Source organism: Arvicanthis niloticus, chromosome 19, assembly GCF_011762505.2.
Source record: "Arvicanthis niloticus isolate mArvNil1 chromosome 19, mArvNil1.pat.X, whole genome shotgun sequence".
Lineage (NCBI taxonomy): Eukaryota > Metazoa > Chordata > Mammalia > Rodentia > Muridae > Arvicanthis > Arvicanthis niloticus.
In genome coordinates this window covers 33,226,639-33,245,720 of record NC_047676.1, presented here as the reverse complement: position 1 = coordinate 33,245,720, position 19,082 = coordinate 33,226,639, and the positions used below count along the sequence as shown (strand labels likewise).

At 37.7% G+C, this 19,082-nt stretch overlaps 1 protein-coding gene across 4 annotated transcripts in view; it reads right to left on the bottom strand.

Annotated features, from left to right (window-relative positions):
* Positions 1-19,082, bottom strand: part of Ghr (growth hormone receptor) — a 222,999-nt gene that overhangs the window by 201,848 nt on the left and 2,069 nt on the right. The window lies entirely within an intron of this gene.

Here is a 19,082-nt window from a genome sequence, read left to right as displayed (position 1 = left end):
CTTCCTGCCCCCACAACAGAGAATGAAGGCCTCAACAAATAAATTATTTAGTAGGCAGGAGAGGAGATATGGTCTCCCCAGTTCCCCTTGTGTACCCAACAAATCTTTTACTGACAGGTTACCATGAGCTACGCAAGAGGAACAATGTGTCCCACCTCTTGCAGAGGTTGAGGACACACATTAGTGATGTGTCAGCACTGAAGAACAGATTGGCTTCAAGGGAAACTAACCCCCAGCTTTGTTATTTAATTATTTATTTATTTCTCAGACTGAAAACGGCTTGGTCGAAGTTGACTTGAGAAACCACAGAAGGCAACTTTGCTTGGAACCAGTGGGATATTTTCAGCATACATTTTAAAGAGAAAAAAAAATTCAGGTACCTATTATCAACCTGGGGAAAGTTAAAAAAACAAAACAAAACAAAACAAAACAAACAAACAAACAAAAACCATGAGTGCAAAACACCTACTATTGTGGTTTCTCTCTAAAATGTTCTCCATGGGCTTATGTTTTGAACACTTGCTTTCCAATTCATGGCACAATTTTAAAAGCTGTAGAGTGTCAGGGATGTGGAGAGTCTGGCTGACAGAGTACCTCACCAGGAGTTGGGTCTTGGAAGTTTGTACTGGATCCTGCTTCTGCCCTGTTTACTGGCTTCTTAGTCAGCTGCAGTTTCTGGCACATGTGCCTCCTGTCATGAACCCCATCATGCCTTCCCTCCCTTAGTAGATGGCAACCCTATAAAACTGTGAGACAAAATAAACACATCCTGCCATTAGTCATTTCTGTCAGCCGTTTTGGTCATGGCAACACAAGAGGCAAGTAATACATACAGTTAAATCCCATGCCAGATAACTGCCAATAAAGCACCCATTAGTCCCATCCACTCAAGAAAGTGTTCTTGGTAGACCGAAGAGCCAGGATGGAAGTCACAGGAAACTGCAGGTCAGTAGAACCTGAGTCATCCTGCAGCTGATAAAGGGGAGAGTGTAAAGCCTCTAACAATCCTTTTATTTTTCCTTTCCTTTTTGTCCTTCAGGGTAAGGAAATCACTTTCCAATTAAAGATTCAGCTTCCACACAGGAAAGGATGAAAAAGCACATCTGTGGGGAAGCCTCATTAAGCATCCTCAGAAAGGATTTAGAGCTCTCCAGCCCCTCCCCTCAACCATAAGCACCAGTCCTTCACACAGTAGTGCCTGGAGCTCTACTGCTAACAAGCTGCCACTCTTCCCATTGGGACCTGGGGTTTTTCCACCCTGAAAGACTCATTTCTCATTGGTTTCATATGACAATCAGCAAATAGTGATGTCTATACTCTCTCTCTCTCTCTCTCTCTCTCTCTCTCTCTCTCTCTCTCTCTCTGGCTTTGAAGAGAAGCAATTCAAATAATTTACAACTTGATCATCTAGCTTAGATTTGGAAATGATGTTTTCCGGGGTCAGGAAGGTAATGCCAGGGAACACAGTGGACCCTGTGAGACTGGTTCATTTAGCTATCTATTCACTACTCAAGAATATGTATAATTATCACCTAACCATTCATGTTTTCAAGTGACTCAGAAAGGGAGAGAGAGAGAGAGAGAGAATCCAACAAGCTTCAGAATATTAAAGTATCATACCTAAACACAGAGAAAACTCTCCTGTAGATTTCAATTGAAATCTTATCACCTTATTTGGTGATTTTTAACTCGGACTTAAGAAGGGATAATTACCTTGGAGTTTATAAATGTCCCTACCAGCCTCTTTCCTGCAACATAAATTCTGATTAATTTGACCAAGGATAAAATGATTTAAATGTGCAGAATGTTTTAAGGGCCATTAAACTGTCGATCATCAACAGGACAGATAAGAAAATTGTGGCCCAGACATTACAGCCACCCACTGTCTCAGAAGGAAAAGAATGCAGATGGAAATCTGACCGCTTTCCTCTGCATGTTGTTAGAAAGCAGTGGTGTGTATGCGTGCTTCTCATTACCAATGAACGGAGTTGCATCTTTAATGTATATAGACTATTCAGTATTTTACTGGAAAAAGTGTCCAGGTTTTATGCTAGAGTCTTTTCTTTTAAATTGAATGACAGTCATATAATATTAATGTCTGGTTGTGAACTCCAAAGGCAAAGGAATTATCTCATCCCCAGCAGTATACGCCATCGCTTCAGGAAATATTCACTGGTCAATGAGTAACCTTACAAGTTTTTCTAAGTTCTATTATAATATATATTGGGGAAGAAATTTCTATGAAGCTCAAAAGGAAAAATCAATAACATACAGAGATTTCAGTGGGTAGATACTAGTTGGAGGAGACAAGTGAGCACACCCCACAGTGGACGAATGCCGGAGTGCATGGGTCACTGTGGACAGGCAGCCCATAAAAAGCAAAAGCAGAAATAACAAAACCTGCTGTTCACAAGAACAGATTTCATTACATTTTCAGCCTCTCTTTCCTAGCAACAGCACAAAGAAGAAAAGGCAGTTCGTTTTCTCTTAATATTCTTACTGTCAGTAACTTGAAGGTTTTTCTTTTCTTGGGTGGTGATCCCTATCCAACAGCAACAGCTGCTGCATTTGTTTTCTGTCTGATTTCTTGTCTGAATGTGACACAGAACGTCTGTGTTGCCTGCCTGTCTGAACTCTACACACTCCTGTTCTCTCACCATATGCAGACTGTCCTCTCGCCTTCTTTTCCAGGGAAACATTCCCTATTTCCATACAGACTATTTTCCATATAGTCTATTTCCATCGAAGAATCGGCTCCAGTTCATTGATAAAGAGACACTAGCAATGTACGTGCATCTCAAAGAACTTCGTAGGAAATGCTAGACTTCCTTTCATCCTATGAGGACGTTGGCAAGATCCTACTCACAGTGTAAGATGAAGACACATTAAATGGATGCCTTTACCAAACCCCTTCCCTCATGGTTCAAATATTTACTCAGAAGAGAAGGTGAAAGCATTTAAGAGTCATGGCTCTCAGGAAGTAGCATCTTAAAGACTCCACAGGGCTGAGGCCCTTTTGAAATCACATGACTGCATGTGACCTGTACAAGTGCAAGCTGAACAGAATCCCAGTCTAAAGAAGGGGAAGTGGGAACAAAATCCCACCCTAATCTGAACGGTATTGGCAATTGATAACTGCTAGGAACAGAAAAATAAATTTTCTCCAATGGAGTGGCACTTGGTATGTCAACCACACTCCAGAAGAGTCCCCAGGCCCAGGAATAGTTGGATAATAAGAAAAATTACCTCCATAATGCTTAGTGTGTTTCATTTGTTTTCTTTGGTTAATTTTTGACCTTGGGGTTTTGTGGGATTTGTATTATTTGGTTTGGTTTTAGATCTGTCTTGTTTTGTTTATTCCTGAGAGACAGAGACAGAGACAGACAGACAGACAGACAGACAGACAGACACAGACACTGACACAGACACCCAGAGAGAATATGAGGTTGAGTGGGTAGGAAGGGGGAGAACTTGGGAAGAGTTGAAAGGTGAAATAGAATATGATTAAAATATAGTGTATGAAAAATTAATAAAAATAATATATTAAATAACAAACTGTTAATTATTTGGTTTATTTAAAAAATACAACTTTATCCTGTCAATCAGTGAAATCCAAGAACTACTCTTTTGTAGTATGAGTTATTTGTAAAATAGGAAATATGATCAGAGAACTTACCCATGTGAGTGGATCTATGCACAGGTATCTGCTGATTGCTACATAAAGACCAAATTCTTGGACAGAGCACATGACCCCTGCCTACTTTTCCGTTTTCTTCACCTGTCCTCAGACATTCTCTGGTCCAGTCACTTCAAGCCATTTCATTTTTCTAACTCCCAATCCTTTATTATATCTCTACAATTAAAAAAAACTGTAATTCCCTCCTTTTCGTGATTGATGACCCCTTGCAGACTTTCCGGAATCAGTCAGGGGTGTTGTTACATACCTACAGTTCCAACCCCCAGAAGATTGGTCATGAGAATCAGGTGCTCATGTACAGCATGGGCCACCTAGTGAGATTCTATCTTAAGAAGTAAAAATTAGCCAAACAACAGCCACCACAACAAACTGTAACTTTGGAGACCCAGATCACATGTCCCTTCTTCAGAGACAAACATCTGTCACTCCTTTTAACGAGATTCTTCACTGCCTCCCATACTCTCTGGTCTCCCATTGGATTGCCCTATGAGTGTGTGTATTCACCAGAGTCTGTGTCTGATATCCAGCACATCTTTAGTGATAAAGCCATAGTCACTCAATGGGAATGTGCAGCATTCAATATCTGCTGCTGTTCCTCTTGCATGGAAGAGGACAGTGATGGGTACTGGACAGTATTGATCTCCATGGTAACAATGGCCTCTATCTATGGACAGTGTGTCAGTATTTTCAACTGTTTTGCTTCTTAATGCTCTGGCTTTAACTTCACATTTCCAAATCACCATCATCTCCCTGGAGAAACAGGGATTTTGCAAAGTTTCTAAATGCAAAAGACCATCAGCCAGAGGTAGGGAATGAAAGCAAATTTAAAGAAACAAACAAAATTGGCTTCTGCTGTCACAGTACACTGAGCTGGTCAGACATGCCTTATCCGATTTAGAAATAAATGGTGAGTGAATAGATATACTTTTTTTTTCAAACAGAAGATACTACTGATGACAGCCTTGCTATTTATAGCTGTGAATTAAATAAAAAGAAATAAATATTTTCATGGAAGTTAACAGCAAAGAACGAAGCTACAGAAAAGGCTAGACATGAGAAGTTTTAAATGAAAACATCAACAATCACAATGACAAGATACAAAGCCATCATGACTAGGCTACCATATCCTTTTCCTAGCAAAACAACATGTTCATAAAAACAGCTATGGGTGCTCTCAGAAGGGACATTTCTCTTGGGGGAAGGGAAGCATTTATTTCAGCTCACAGTTATATTCTCTGAGGGAAGCCATGCAGAAACTCAAGGTAGGAACCTGGAGTCAGTAACTGATGCAGAAACCATAGAGGGATCATGCTTCCTGCCTTGTACATCACAGTTTGCTCAGTAAACTTTCTTATAGCTCGAAGATCACCAACCCAGGGTTTGTGTCACCCACAAGGGGCTGGATTGTCCCACATCAATCATTAGTCAAGAATGGTCTGACAGACATGCCTGTAGGCCAGTCTTATGGAGATATGGAAAGGGAGATTTTCTAATAGTGTCACCACTAATACTTGAGAGTTGGATGGTGACATAACTCCATCAATGTGACTCTTGCTGACTTGAAGAAACACCAGATTCCTTAAATTTTGTGTTTACAGTTATTACAAATATTTGAAAATATCTGAAATATGTACTATTCTCTTTCATCAGGTGAAATCTCCCTCAGTCTGAAAGCATCCAAAAACTGAGTCTAACAAATAATAAATCCCCAGTCCTTGATCACTAAATAACTACTCTATGTCCAATAGTAGATTCTGGCTCACTCAGCAATATAGTAGATAATGCAAAAGAAAAAAAACCCTATTTGGCAAACTAAAATAAATAGCAAAAGAGCTTCACCCATTCAATCTCCTTGATGTTAAAAATGTGCTTTCTTCTCTTATAGCTTTCTCTTGAAGCTACATGAGCGCTATAGGCATAGATGGTGAATTCAAGTCACACATGAAAATATGAAGGAAAACATGATAGTTTTAATGTATGTGCTATAGGAAATAGAAGAAGGGATGCTCTTATCTGGACAAAGAAGAAGGGTGGACCAAAGCCAACCCCATAATATCTGAAATTCATCACTACATTTCAGCCTTCTAGAACAGAATGTAAAAATGAGAGAGAAACTGCTTTGGAGGAAACCATGAACAAAAGCTTGCTTGGTGGGAAGAAGCAAATGGGCTTTGAGACCAAAGATACAAAGATTGGTTAGGTTAATATTGTAGGGTTTTGAACACCAAACTTGGAAGTCTAGAAATCATTCTGTATACAAGAAGATGGTTTCCAAGGTACTGGTAAAATAACAAGTATTTGAGATTAATTTGGTGATGATGAAGTGAGGGTAAAAGTGGACAAATGAAAGATGCTGATGCTTCTTCTATGACACAGATGCATGAACTGAAAACAGCAGTGAGCTTCCAGATGTGCAAATTGTAGTCAGCCGGGATTCTCTTACCAGCTGTGGCATTTTTGCTATACACAGCATGCCATTATGAAATCTCTTTTCATTGGCACTAAATAGTCTTTAGGTATTCTTCAACTTTGACATGACAGCATATGTATACACACACACACACACACACACGTATAGGTGTATACATGTGCATTTCTCCCTTGCAGTCACTCTGAATACTAAACAAGAACTTCCAATATCTACTTCATGAGTGAATTCCTTGGCTCCCTTAACCTCTTTGTCAGAATCATAGAAAATGTCACTTGCATGTATTTTTTAAGAGACCAGTTAGCAAGCATCTGTTTAAGAAGTTAAAATGTCCCAAATTCAGAATGTGTACATGTATGCAAAACAATTAATATATATCACCTTCTTTTCTTCTCAGAGACCATCTTTGGATGAGCTTAGAATGATGTGTTTCTGCATCTCATACAAATTCTTGGACTTGAGATCTAAAGATAGGAATCAAACCTGAGTCACTCATTAAACAGCAAGTGGCTATAAAGCAGAATCGATGCAATTTGTAAAGCAAAGGAAACCAAGACACGCTCTCTCTTATGAGCCTTCAGAACTCTACTGAAAAGCTCAGGAAAACCACCAAGAGGTTAAAAGTTAACTTAGCTTCGTATCTCGCTTAAATCATGCAAAGTCAACCTTGCTCTTGACAGTTCCATTCTGAGTGATGAACAGCCCAACAAACTTGTTCCCAAGTTTGCTTGCAAATTTTTTGAAGTCCAACATGCTATCTTCAGAAATGGTGTTATTAATATCCTTCCTTTTGAAATCATGAATTTCAAAAAAAAATGTATTTATTTACTCTTTCTCTGTGTGTATGTTTGGATATGTGAAGAGAAGCCAGAGGTCAGCTTGCAGGAGTTGCTTCTCTACTTGCAGCATGTGAGGTGTAGTTGAATTCAGTTTGTCAGGATTCACTACGTACCCTTGCTTAGCCAGCTAGATGATCTGAAATCACAGACTTTTAAGAAGTCTACAACCATTGCTCCATTGTGTTCTTTCTGCTTGCCATTTACTACTTAAATGTGGTCGAGATTTTTTTTCTTCAAAAGTCTCATCTTGCTTTATCAAATGTATTAAAATGCTTAAGTTTTGGTGAAGTTAACTTCATTTCCTTTTAGAAAGAAGACTGGGGCATGATCGGATTCTGTTAGTTGTTTATTGGCCCATAAAAATATATATTTTAATGTTAACTTAAACAGCAGTTTAAAAACCAGACATTTGTTAATATTCAGAGGAGAAACAGGGTCCCAGAGGCAGACTAGGTGGCCAATGTTAGTTTATGGTATTCCACTAGATTATTGTCAAACTGTTGTGGGGGTTAGGGAGACTTCACCTTCATGCTTACTGTGGTAATTTGAAAGAAAACAGCTCTCTTAAGCTCATGTGCTTGAACACTTGGTTTGCAGTTAGTAGAACTGGTTAGGAAGGATTATGAGGTATATGACCTTGCTGGGAGTGGGCTTTGTAGTTACAAAAGACTTACTCCACTTTTAATTAGATCTCTCTGCCCACTTCTTGCCTTAGAGATGTGAGCTCCCAGCTGTTACTCCAGTATCATGCCTACATACCCAGTGCATGCTTGATTACGGCTGCCATGTTCCCCATGGTGATGGTGATGGATTCTTACCCTCTGAAACAGTAAGTCTCCAATAAACACTTCGTTCTGTAGGTTGTCTGGATCATACTGATTCATGACAATAGAAAATTAAGTAAAACACTCACTCTCATGGTAGTTGTTAGAAAAGGCATCAGTGTCACACTGGCGACTAAACTGAGAGCCTTAGCTCCTGATTCCACGTTGGCTGCTGGAAATTCTTTGGTTCCTTTTCATGTAGGTGTCTCCAGAGGACAGTCGAAACAACATCATTGGGTTTTCCCAATGTGATTTTCCCCGTAAGTTTAGGGGACATATCAGCAAAATCAGAAATCACGGTGCCTAGGAATGATTCAGTCTCCAAAGCTGTACATCTTCACTTCCACTGTACTCCAGTCATTAGCAACATGTCATATAAGTTCAGCCAATGGGAACAAAATTCAACCACATGTCTTGAAAGTAGGAAGACCAAAGAACATTACCTAGGTGTCAGTTGCTAGAAAAAACGAGGGTTAGATGCATCTGGGATTAGAAGGATTTACATTTGAACCTCGACTGTATGGCATGTCCTCTGTGGGTACTGTGTAACATCTGTGGAACAGTTAGCTTCTCAAGTAGTTTTCTCAATTGTTTAATCATACAGATCATGGAGTGTTAGTTGGGATTGAACAATTTAAAATGAAAAGCGAGCTTGGTTTAGCTGGGATCCACAGGAAGCACTTCCTTAACGTTGACTACATAGCAGTGATTGTTTATGCAAATGATTTATACCCTTTGCCTGGTAAATGCTTAAAGATAGCATTTACAAAAGGAAACCTGAAACCCAGACATAGAAAGGCTGATGTGAATTTTTCAATCTATAATCAGGGTATTTCCTAGCTAGAAGCTGAAAGAAAAGCATCTTACACACACACACACACACACACACACACACACACACACACACAGAGAGAGAGAGAGAGAGAGAGAGAGAGAGAGAGAGAGAGAGAGAGCGAGAGAGAGAGAAACAGAGAGAGAAACAGAGAGAGAAACAGAGAGAGAAACAGAGAGAGAAACAGAGAGAATTATACTCATTTTTCTTTATATTTGTGTGGGTGTGCATATGCGTGTAGGTGTTCATGCCATGGTAGGCGTGTGTCAGAGAACAACTCTCTGGAGTCAGTTCTCTCCTTCTGTGCTGTTGAACAAGGTCTCTCATTTCTGTCTCTTAAATATATTGCGTACTCCAGGCTAACTAGTGTGTGAGCTTTGGAGTGTTCTTCTGTCTCTGGCTAAACCTGGGTCCTCTGGACAAGCAGCCAATGCTTTTAATTACTGAACTATCTCTCTGGCCCCCACACCTAGCTTTTTATGTTTGCTTTGTGCTGTCTGTCGTATATGGATAAAGCCTTTACCCTTTATGTCATCTTCCCAGGCCTATTTTTTTAAAAAAGAAGAAATTTTGTCTCTGCAACTTAACTGATAAGAAGTGTTGAGTATAGAAAGGATCAATGCACAGCCTTTTGCTGGCTGGAGGCACACAGGACAGTCAGACTGGATCTGCCCTCTGTACATTCCGCAGTCTCTGAGGAGGCTTAATGAGGTACATTTTGCAAATATGCATTTATAGATTGTGCTCATAACTGCATATACAAAGGATCAAAGGTCATGGCTGAAAGCTACACCAATTTAATGTAGTCATTTAAGTAAAAATAACAATCTCATATATGTGTTCTAAAAGACAATGGATTTTTCCTTTAAAAATGTTTGATATTTTATATATTGAAGTACACAAAGGATTGCCTCTTGTTCCATCTCTAGTTATCCCTTCAGAGGAAAAAAATTGTCCATTTAACATGGTTTTCTGTGTTTATCTTAGAAATTAGATATCTTTTTGAGTCAATAATTTATGTTTTGCATAGATGTTATGTTATTAGATACTAACTCTAGGCTTCCAGCAACTTGTAATCAAGTCAAAAATAAACAAAAAAAACCCTTAAAGCTCGTTCTTTTCTCAATTTAGAATTAGAGGTTAGGGGGATTTCAGAGTTGGTTAGCCCTGACATGCATGCAGTTTCTCTTCCCAGAGTCAAAGCTCAAATCATTTACAAGAACTCATATTTCTCAACTTCATGCTCCAAGCTCCAGCCCAACAGAGGGTCATTTTTAGCTGGAGAACTGGAAACATAAGGATTACTCTGAGATTTCACTGAATAGTCTACATCCCTCATGTAACAGCTCAAAAAAAAAACCCAGTAACTATAGACAAATGAAAGAAATGGTCAGAAATCTGTTTGAACTCAGATACACTATAAAATAACAAAATCCATTGAATTATAATGCAACATCAATATCCTGCCCTGGACACACTTGCTTTTATGTCTGTTATTGATCTGTACCAAAATATTACTTACTAATAAATGGAGTATGGTTGATTTTCTAAAGAGCTTTATTGTCATTTTATGTGCAAATTGGTTATTAAAAATAAGTTTTACAAACATAATGTTAAAACTAATTTGTAAATCCAAGGCTGACTCTTAATTCAGTTTCTGATTGCAGTTTGATAAAATATAATTTTAAAACACTGTATTTCTAGAACAAAATCACCAAGGTTAGTGTCTGAGCATATGCAGAAGAGTGGAAATAACTCTAGTATTAAGAGTAGAATAAATCAAAGATGTTTTACTTTAGCTGTTTCTTACTGTGAGTCACTGACAAGAAACTTAACTCTCTTTTTTTCCATCTGTCAGAGATAACAAATGCATCTCACAGTTGCAGGAGTAAAGCACAGGGGAACTAGATATCCAAAACTTATCTGATAGTATTGTATTAATTTTGTTTTTTTAATTTACCACAAATTAATAAATAAGATCATATCAATGATAAAGAATACCAAGAAAATATAACAGGATCAAATTAACTCTTGACCTAGTTAGCAGAAGTTGCACTTTCTGACGCAATGGTTTGAATAAAAAGAGAACTATCCTTGTGGATAGAAGAGATCTATATACACATTGTTACTTTGTTAAAAATCTTTTCTCCATCAGAACTTGCCTTTCTTTAGTAAGCCAAGGTTGGCTTGAGAAGTACATAGTCTCTCTACCCAAAAAGTATATTTAAAATAGGGAGCTTTTTAGTTGACGCTGCAAACCAAAGCATCCATAGCTAATGAAAAGAAGGGCTATAATACTAGTGATTTCTAAGTTGTCTAATCAGTTACCGGGGACTCAAAATACTGCTCTCTTTTCTTTGCACTTAAATTTTCCCATAGTCAAAAGCTGACCTGGAAACTATGTAGTCTTCTATGAGAGAGCCTGAGTCTTTATCTTAGACAAGGCTATTTCGAAGTATGAGGAGTCAAAATCTAATGTTTAAAAAGTGAGTTTGAAAATTATTTTTATCCATATAAACACAAATCAGTTGCATCCAGCAGAAAGGACAGACCTGTTTTTTTGGCAAATTCGTGTCAGTATTTCTTTACAATATACAAGGTTCACTTTTTTCTCCTTTGAAATGGTTATTTCTTCATGTTCACTCACTAATTAATATCTGTGTTATATTTATGTGTTCCTTTTACAATTGTAAGAGAGTTAAGTATTTACTTTTTTTTAAACAATTATTCTTCAATGTATAATTTTAAATTGTCCTTATGATGAGAAATTGTGTACCTATTTTTTCATGTAGGACTATTTCTTCAATGTCAAAATTAAAAGCGTTGTTTCTGTGTGCAGATTCCCCAGGTCCCTGTACTTCACACTGTTTTGCCAGAGACTATTCTTTACCCAAGAATGTCCTTATCATAACCATCACCATTTCACTGGTCAACTTCCAATCATCTCTTAACTCTCCAAAAGCATCCTTTTACTTAGAGAGGATCTCCCATCATAGACTGACAGACATCTCTCTGAGAAACACATGCATCAAGAATGATGTATGAATGTAGTATTGATTTGAAAGCCAAAGCTTCACAAGTCACCGATAATTTTGTGTCATTTTGTAATATAGTAACAGTTTAGGCAGTGACAGAGATGTCACAAGAAGCTAATCTCTAATGAACGCTGCTTTTCAAAAGAGACAAATTTCAATAGTTTATGACAAATGAGTTTCTGAAGGAACTCATTAAAGCCCTAATTTAGTTGTCTTTGATAAGGAGGAAGAATTCACACAGACACACACACACACACACACACACACACACACGTGCATTTTTGCCGTGAAGATTCTAAGTTTTCAGTCTTCAACCCTCTCAACAAGATACTACAAGAAGTCAGCGCTCTCTGCTGAGTCCAATATGCTTCAAGCACTGTTTCCACTCATTTAAATGAGAGAAGCCTTGTGAAGTAAGGACCGTCGCCACCATTTTTGCAGAGCAATCTAAGGGATTTTTAACCTGCTCAGATTCATGAAGAAAGCCAATAAAAATAGGCAGAGCTGCATCCAAATGAACAAGCCAGTCCTCTGTGATTTCAACGTCTACTCCATGTCCCGTGTAGAACACCAAACTATCTTTAGACTTTCATAATAACTGGCACTTCACAGGCATGTGCCAACTGAAATTTATGGCAAATCTGTGTGTGGTCCCAACAGAAAGAACTGTCGGTCAAGTCTATCAGGTGTCTCAGTTCACAATCTATCCACTTGGATAGTTAACCCAGAGAATTGTCACTCTTCCATATGAATGGCATAAATAAACGTATTTGTTGTAGCCAGAATGTGTCCCCTAAGGGTTTATGTGTTGAAATGTAATCCTTGCGAGGTAGTGAAAGGGCAGAAAGTGGATCCAAGTATGATGTTTACAGAAGAGGCCTTTGGGAGGTTATTCGAATTAGATAAGATCATCGGGGTGGAACTCCAATGACCAAACAGTTATGGCTTTGCAAGAAGAGAGGAAAAGAACAGACAAGACACATATTCACGCTCCCTGGCACTTGCTATGTATTACCTTGTACTGACTAGACACTGTTAGCAGTATGAAAATCTTCATATGTGGCATCCAGAGCCATTCAGAACTGTTAGTTTTAGTGACCCCATTTTATGCATTATTGATCCAGCAAATAACAGTATGTTGTCAACAATAGAAACCACGCTAAGAAAAATATTTTATTTTCATAATTTATGTTAATAGGAGAGACCAAAATGTAACAGAGCCCAGCAGAAAGATAGACTTGACCTATAAATCTGTCACTCTCCCATTGTAGAGACTCCTATTGTCATCTTTTATAAAGATGGTCTCTCGAAAAAAAAGTTCAATTTAATATGAATTAAAAACATATAACTCTTTTAAGTTCTCATAATAAATATATTTCCAAATGCCTTCTACATTATCAGGCATAGAAGCAGAGCTTGGAGTCCTAGGTTCATGACCTTAAGGTCTAGCAAACCTCAAGGCTATATTAGACCAGGTGTTAGGATCCACATGGGAAAGGGAAATGGAAGGGGAGGAGCCACCCCAGACTCCTCCTTCATAAGGCTTGTTTAATAGGATATTCTTAAAGAGGAATCTTACTATTACCACCACTAATAGGCCTCTTAGAATAGTAGCAAGAGAAAAAAATTGAAATTATTACTATTTGAAATATATAACATTTGAGAAACAGAACTATGCAAAGATACCATGCAGTAGCTACCCACTCCTCCAACAAGCCTTGGGTTCAACATGGCCTCCTGAATACCCAACTCAGTGATGAGTATATACACAACATCTGTAGGTACAGGAAGAAGTCCTGTTATGTGACAAATCCGCACTAAGTCCTACCTGATCATCTGCTATTGATAACCCTAGGGAGCTTTTGGTATACTTTCTGGTCCTCAGTTCCCAACTTCCTGACATAAAACATTTTAAATCTTTTACATAAAAAAAGAAGTTACTCCATTATAAGACTTGCCTTGGGAGTTACTTTGATTATTGCATCCTCTCTTCAAATCCTTCAGTCCAAATAAATACCCCTACTTTAAAAATACTGTATGATTTATATTTTATTACTTTTCATTCAACTCAGTTACCAGTTGATCCATATCTATATATTCTATCTATCTATCTATCTATCTATCTATCTATCTATCTATCTAATGTTGCATTCATTAATTGAATGCTAGGTCCCAATTCAAGAGTGACACATTATACTGCTTTTATAGTCCCAATGTCTATCACATTCCAAAGGACACATTAATGGCTCAGTAAATACATACCCTCTCGTTGAATTTTTTAGGGATACCGAAAACTACCACTGGTTTGGCCAATTTTGCATCCTGTGGGAGAGGGACTTATTTATTCAGCATCGTTTCCCTCAATTACTTTAAAAATAACTTTTCAGATGATATAATTCTCATAGAAATACTCAACTTTACGCCACCAAACTTAAAACCTCCTGGCAATGATGTGGTGTGTGAAGACCCAGCCTAATTATACCTAAGAAGAGCCTAGAGAGTGTCTCAGTAATTAAGAGCACTTGCACTCTTCCAAAGGACTGAACAAATAGATGGAGACAAGAACTGGCTGTAACTCCCTCTTAGGACCTCTGTGATCATCAGATACCCATGTGATGTATAGTCTTACATGCAGGCAAGACACCCATATACATAAAAATAATATAATGTTTCCATGTTGCTTGAACTTGTAGATATTTCAAAGTCTGAGGGAAGAATTCACTTTGGGATGCTTGTCATCAAGTGCCATCATTGAACTAAGGAACTCAAACAAAATGGCATAATATGCTTAGATTCCAGGTGTCATTGTTATCTATATTTCTTTGCCCCAGACTATCCTCCAAGCCTCCTGTTATCCCTTTGATTGCTCAGTATGTATTCCTGCTACTAATGAGAGATACCATTTCTCTTCATTCTCTGGCTTTTTGTTTTAATATCTTTTATTTGCTCAATATAAACATGGCATATTTTTTCAGCTATTATGACCTTCTTCAAGGATTCTGGTACTTTTCCCTGTCCTTATGAGACAACGACTTTGAAAAGAATATATATATATATATATATATATATATATATATATATATATATATATGTGTGTGTGTGTGTGTGTGTGTGTGTGTGTGTATGTATATATGTATATGTATATATGTACATATATGTGTATATATATACACACATATGTATACAAATTTTTTAAAAAACATTTTTTCTGTTTTTCTAATGTACAGGAGACTTATGACAATTCATTTGTCCAAAAACCTCTTAATTATTTTGCTTTGAAAATGTACTCATGGCACTAAGAATCATGTCCACTTTTCTCCTCTGGTGGTGTCACTGTAAGGGAAAGCAGAAGCAGCTGTGTATATATATACATGTACATATATATACATGTATATATATACACATATATGTACATATATATACATACACATATATATCTGTGTGTATACATACACACATATATATGTATGTGTATAGATATGTATATATACAACATATACACATATACTTATATATGCATATATGTATATATGTACATACATACATACATACATACATACAATTTATCACTCATCTATTTTTAACCAGGTTTTTTTTTTTTACTTTGCTTTGCCAAATTGACATTTTCTAGGCCAAAAAGCACATAGTTTGAAGGTCCGCAGAAAGGCAACTGACAGGATAAATCCAGAGTCCTCATCACACTGCTCAAGAGCGAAGTTGACTTTCTGACAATTAGAAAGAAAAACTGAAGTTTCAGTTTATCAGCCATCATCAAAGTTCAGATAGGCTTACAGCATCAGATATCACGAGAGCTGTAAGCAAGCGAGGGGCCTGCTGATGACTCTGCTCTGCACAGCTGCTTCTGCTTTCCCTTGCAGTGACACCACCAGAGGAGAAAAGTAGACATGATTCTTAGTGCCATGACTACATTTTCAAAGCAAAATAATTAAGAGGTTTTTGGACAAATGAATTGTCATAAGTCTCCTGTACATTAGAAAAACAGAAAAAAAATGTTTTTAAAAAAATTTTTTGAATGAAAATCTTTTTCAAATGTTTTGTTATATTTTCTAAACTAGTGAAAAAACAATCAAGTAGTTGTTGTATCAACTATGTATATGGAGCACTGTAAGTTCTTCCTTGCAGGAAGGTTCATAAAAATGCACCTTCAGTTTGCAAAATCTTTGTATGCTCCAATTTTGAAGGGGTTTCTTTCAAAGAATTTCCTACCACCTCTTCTGTGTTCCTAATATGCAATCTTCTCACTAGAGTGTCCTTTTAATTTAGGCTGAACCATACAGATATAGGCTTTCTTACATTTCAACACATTTATAACTTGATGAATACAATTCACTGGTGTCAGGATCATATTAATCTAAAGAAATTATATCATTATTATCCACCATGAATAATCCCTATAGGAAGACACACTTGTGGCCAATTCTGAGCAGGTGGCAAGAAGATTTGTAATCTATTAAGAAGTCCAAGACTTCAAACCAATAACAACAGGCAGGTATTTACTTTATGAGCCGCAGATGCTAAAGACCCTATGCAAAAGTACAAGGTAGACCTTATTATGTTCTTAGGGGAGAAAAGAAAGACCCAGAGCAGTTCATCAACATATGAGTGGTAAATTTCCAGTCAATGAACCCTAAAGGGTTTGCCTTTTCAACCACCCCCTTTCCACATGTCAGCCAGCTTTGCTGTCTCACATCAAGGTTACTTAGACCTTATAAATCATGAGTAGCAGAACATTCATTCATTTCCAGCAAGACATACTGCAGGATATGGGGACCTAATTTCATACGGATGTCAGACTGTAGCTTCTAATGGAAACCGAGCACTTTAGAGTTGCCTGTGACATTAGCAAGCCATTTACCTCCTGAGTAAAAAGCAGGTTGTTGATTTAGTCATGTCCTCTACCTGCATCTCAAACCCAGTTGCCAAAGGAAGCATTTCTGTCCAGTGTACTTTCACCTCATTTGGGGCCAGATGGCATACTCTATAAGACTCGGGCAGAACAAGCCTTCAATAAATGTTTGATTGCCATTAGTGACTCATGCTCATGAAAGCAGACACAATAAGGTCTGTGGAAGAAATGCATCATGGTCAGAACCTGTCTGCAACATGCAGCTGCAACTTGCTTATCTTTGGAAAATTCTAATCCTGTAGTTTTCTTGGTAGTCGCTCCTTGATAAGGAGGGAAAGGCAACGAGCTATCTACATAGCACGTAAAATTATATTTATCTCTATTATTACACTTTGTATGGATTTATAGCAAGTGCCAGCTTGAAGAACTCACGAAACAGATAACCTTGACTATAGGTACATAGCAAACTGAAAAGAACATATTATTATCTTCCTTACAGGGTTGAAATTAGATAATGGTACAATGAGACGGCTGAGTAAACACTATCGATATTAAGCTGTTTGTATAGATATAGAATGTATAAAACCAAGAACTCCTAATCTGTGTTTTGGGCAATACGTATTAATTAGGGGCAGAGAGAATGGGGAACTTGAGGCAAATTGTTCATGGTAGAGAAAGCTAATGTTCAGTGGTGGTAAGAAAGATTCCTAGGATAGGCAACAAGAATTTAAGGAAAATAGCACAGGGCTTCCAAATATAGGAAGATTTCTAAACAGCAGAAAGAAAAAATAGATTCGGTTGGAGAGTAGGAAAGTAGGGGTTTTTCAAAGCTGATTTTGCACAAGATTGAATTTTCTGCAAAGAAAATTCTAGAATGGATTGGCCAGGGAGAAAGTGAGATTTCAATTTATTATTTCTAGGAGGCGATAGACTAGATACTGAAGTGGAGATTCGCACACTACCTAAAGTTACCTTTTAAGTAGTTATCACACTAAGCAGCTCTGCTCTTGGGTATAATGTTGTCACTATTGCTGTTCCAGATGGGGAAAACATTGCTTTCTGAAAAGAACATACTGCCTTACTTACACAACTGGCTGAGGGCTTGACTTCAGTCTTAGCAAACTCAAATTCGCACCAACTCAAATTTAAGTGCTCTTATTATTCAAATCATGACTACATCAGGGTAGCTTTCTCGCCCCTCCCCTTTCCTTCATTCTGGGACTAGATCCTAGTGCCTTACACATACTAAGTGCTTATTCTCTGCTACATCCAGCCTTCTTTTATAAAGAAAATGTGTGAGTTTATATAGCCACGCACCAAGAAGCAGAAGTAGTTCCATTATTGACATATTTAAAAATCCAGTCTTCAAGAGCAAGCACACACTGCTTGTTGGTCTTTTGGCTAAGACTGAATTTTAAGCAACTGTACCTCCAAAATGATGACATTTGCTGGTGGAAAGAGCTAAGAAGCTTAATCCCCTGGCTAGGAGATTTTTACAAGTAGAGACCATGCTTTTTTTTTTTTTTTTTTTTTTTTTTTTGTAAGTTAAACAATCTGGTGCCCCATATTCCTGCATATCACTCAGACTTATCTGTACATTAACAATGCTTAGCAGCAGATAGCCAAAAAGGCTGGCCAAGTTGGAGAAACTTCAAGATTTGTTTCCACACTGGGATGTTTCATGAACTTGGCAGAAGCAGGCTGCAACTGTAGCTTCATTTATTACACTGTGCTATAAACATTATGTCCTGAGCTAACAAGACACTCCACATGACAGTCCCATAGGTTACCAAGCACTGTAAACATCTATTAACACGGGCGCCAGAGATGTCATAGTCAAGGCCTGTTGAGGCCATTTGAGAGTGTTTTACAAGGTGCAGTCTACTGTTTAAAAATGAATAATCAGAAAAACACAGCCGCAAACCCTGACTAAAACAAATATTTGCCGGGCAGAGTTAGGCTCACTTTGAAACACTATGCAGTAATGTCATCACATTGCCGCTGCATTTACGGACTCATTTCACACCTTCCTCGCTAAGCATTGGCTTTCCACAGTATTCAGGAGACCAAAACTGTAATGTCACTGTAATCTATTTACTCCTCCCCATCCCCCCGAAAAAAAAGATTTGAGTGTTGATTGGCCAAATTTTTTCCTCTAGACTAATGTGAAGCCAAAAGTTTATAAGGATGGAAGAAGGCAGTGAAGACCGGATAGGTCTTTGTAATCTAAAAATGATAATTGCCCCGAGTCTCTTGCCAAGCATGCACTCTTCTAGTCCACCCAGAGGTCTATCTGGAGGGGAATGTGACTGGAGACCTCTTGGCATCTAATCTCAGAACAGAGCTTTGCTTTTCTCAAGAGGAATAATGATTTTGCAGCTACAACATATACATACTTGCATACATGCATAAGTACATACATATATATGTGTGTGCACAACATAATATTACATACACATATATTATACATGTATAATATATACACATAAAACATGTACATATATATTGTATAACATATATACATTTATTATACATATATTATATAATCTTCGATACTTTG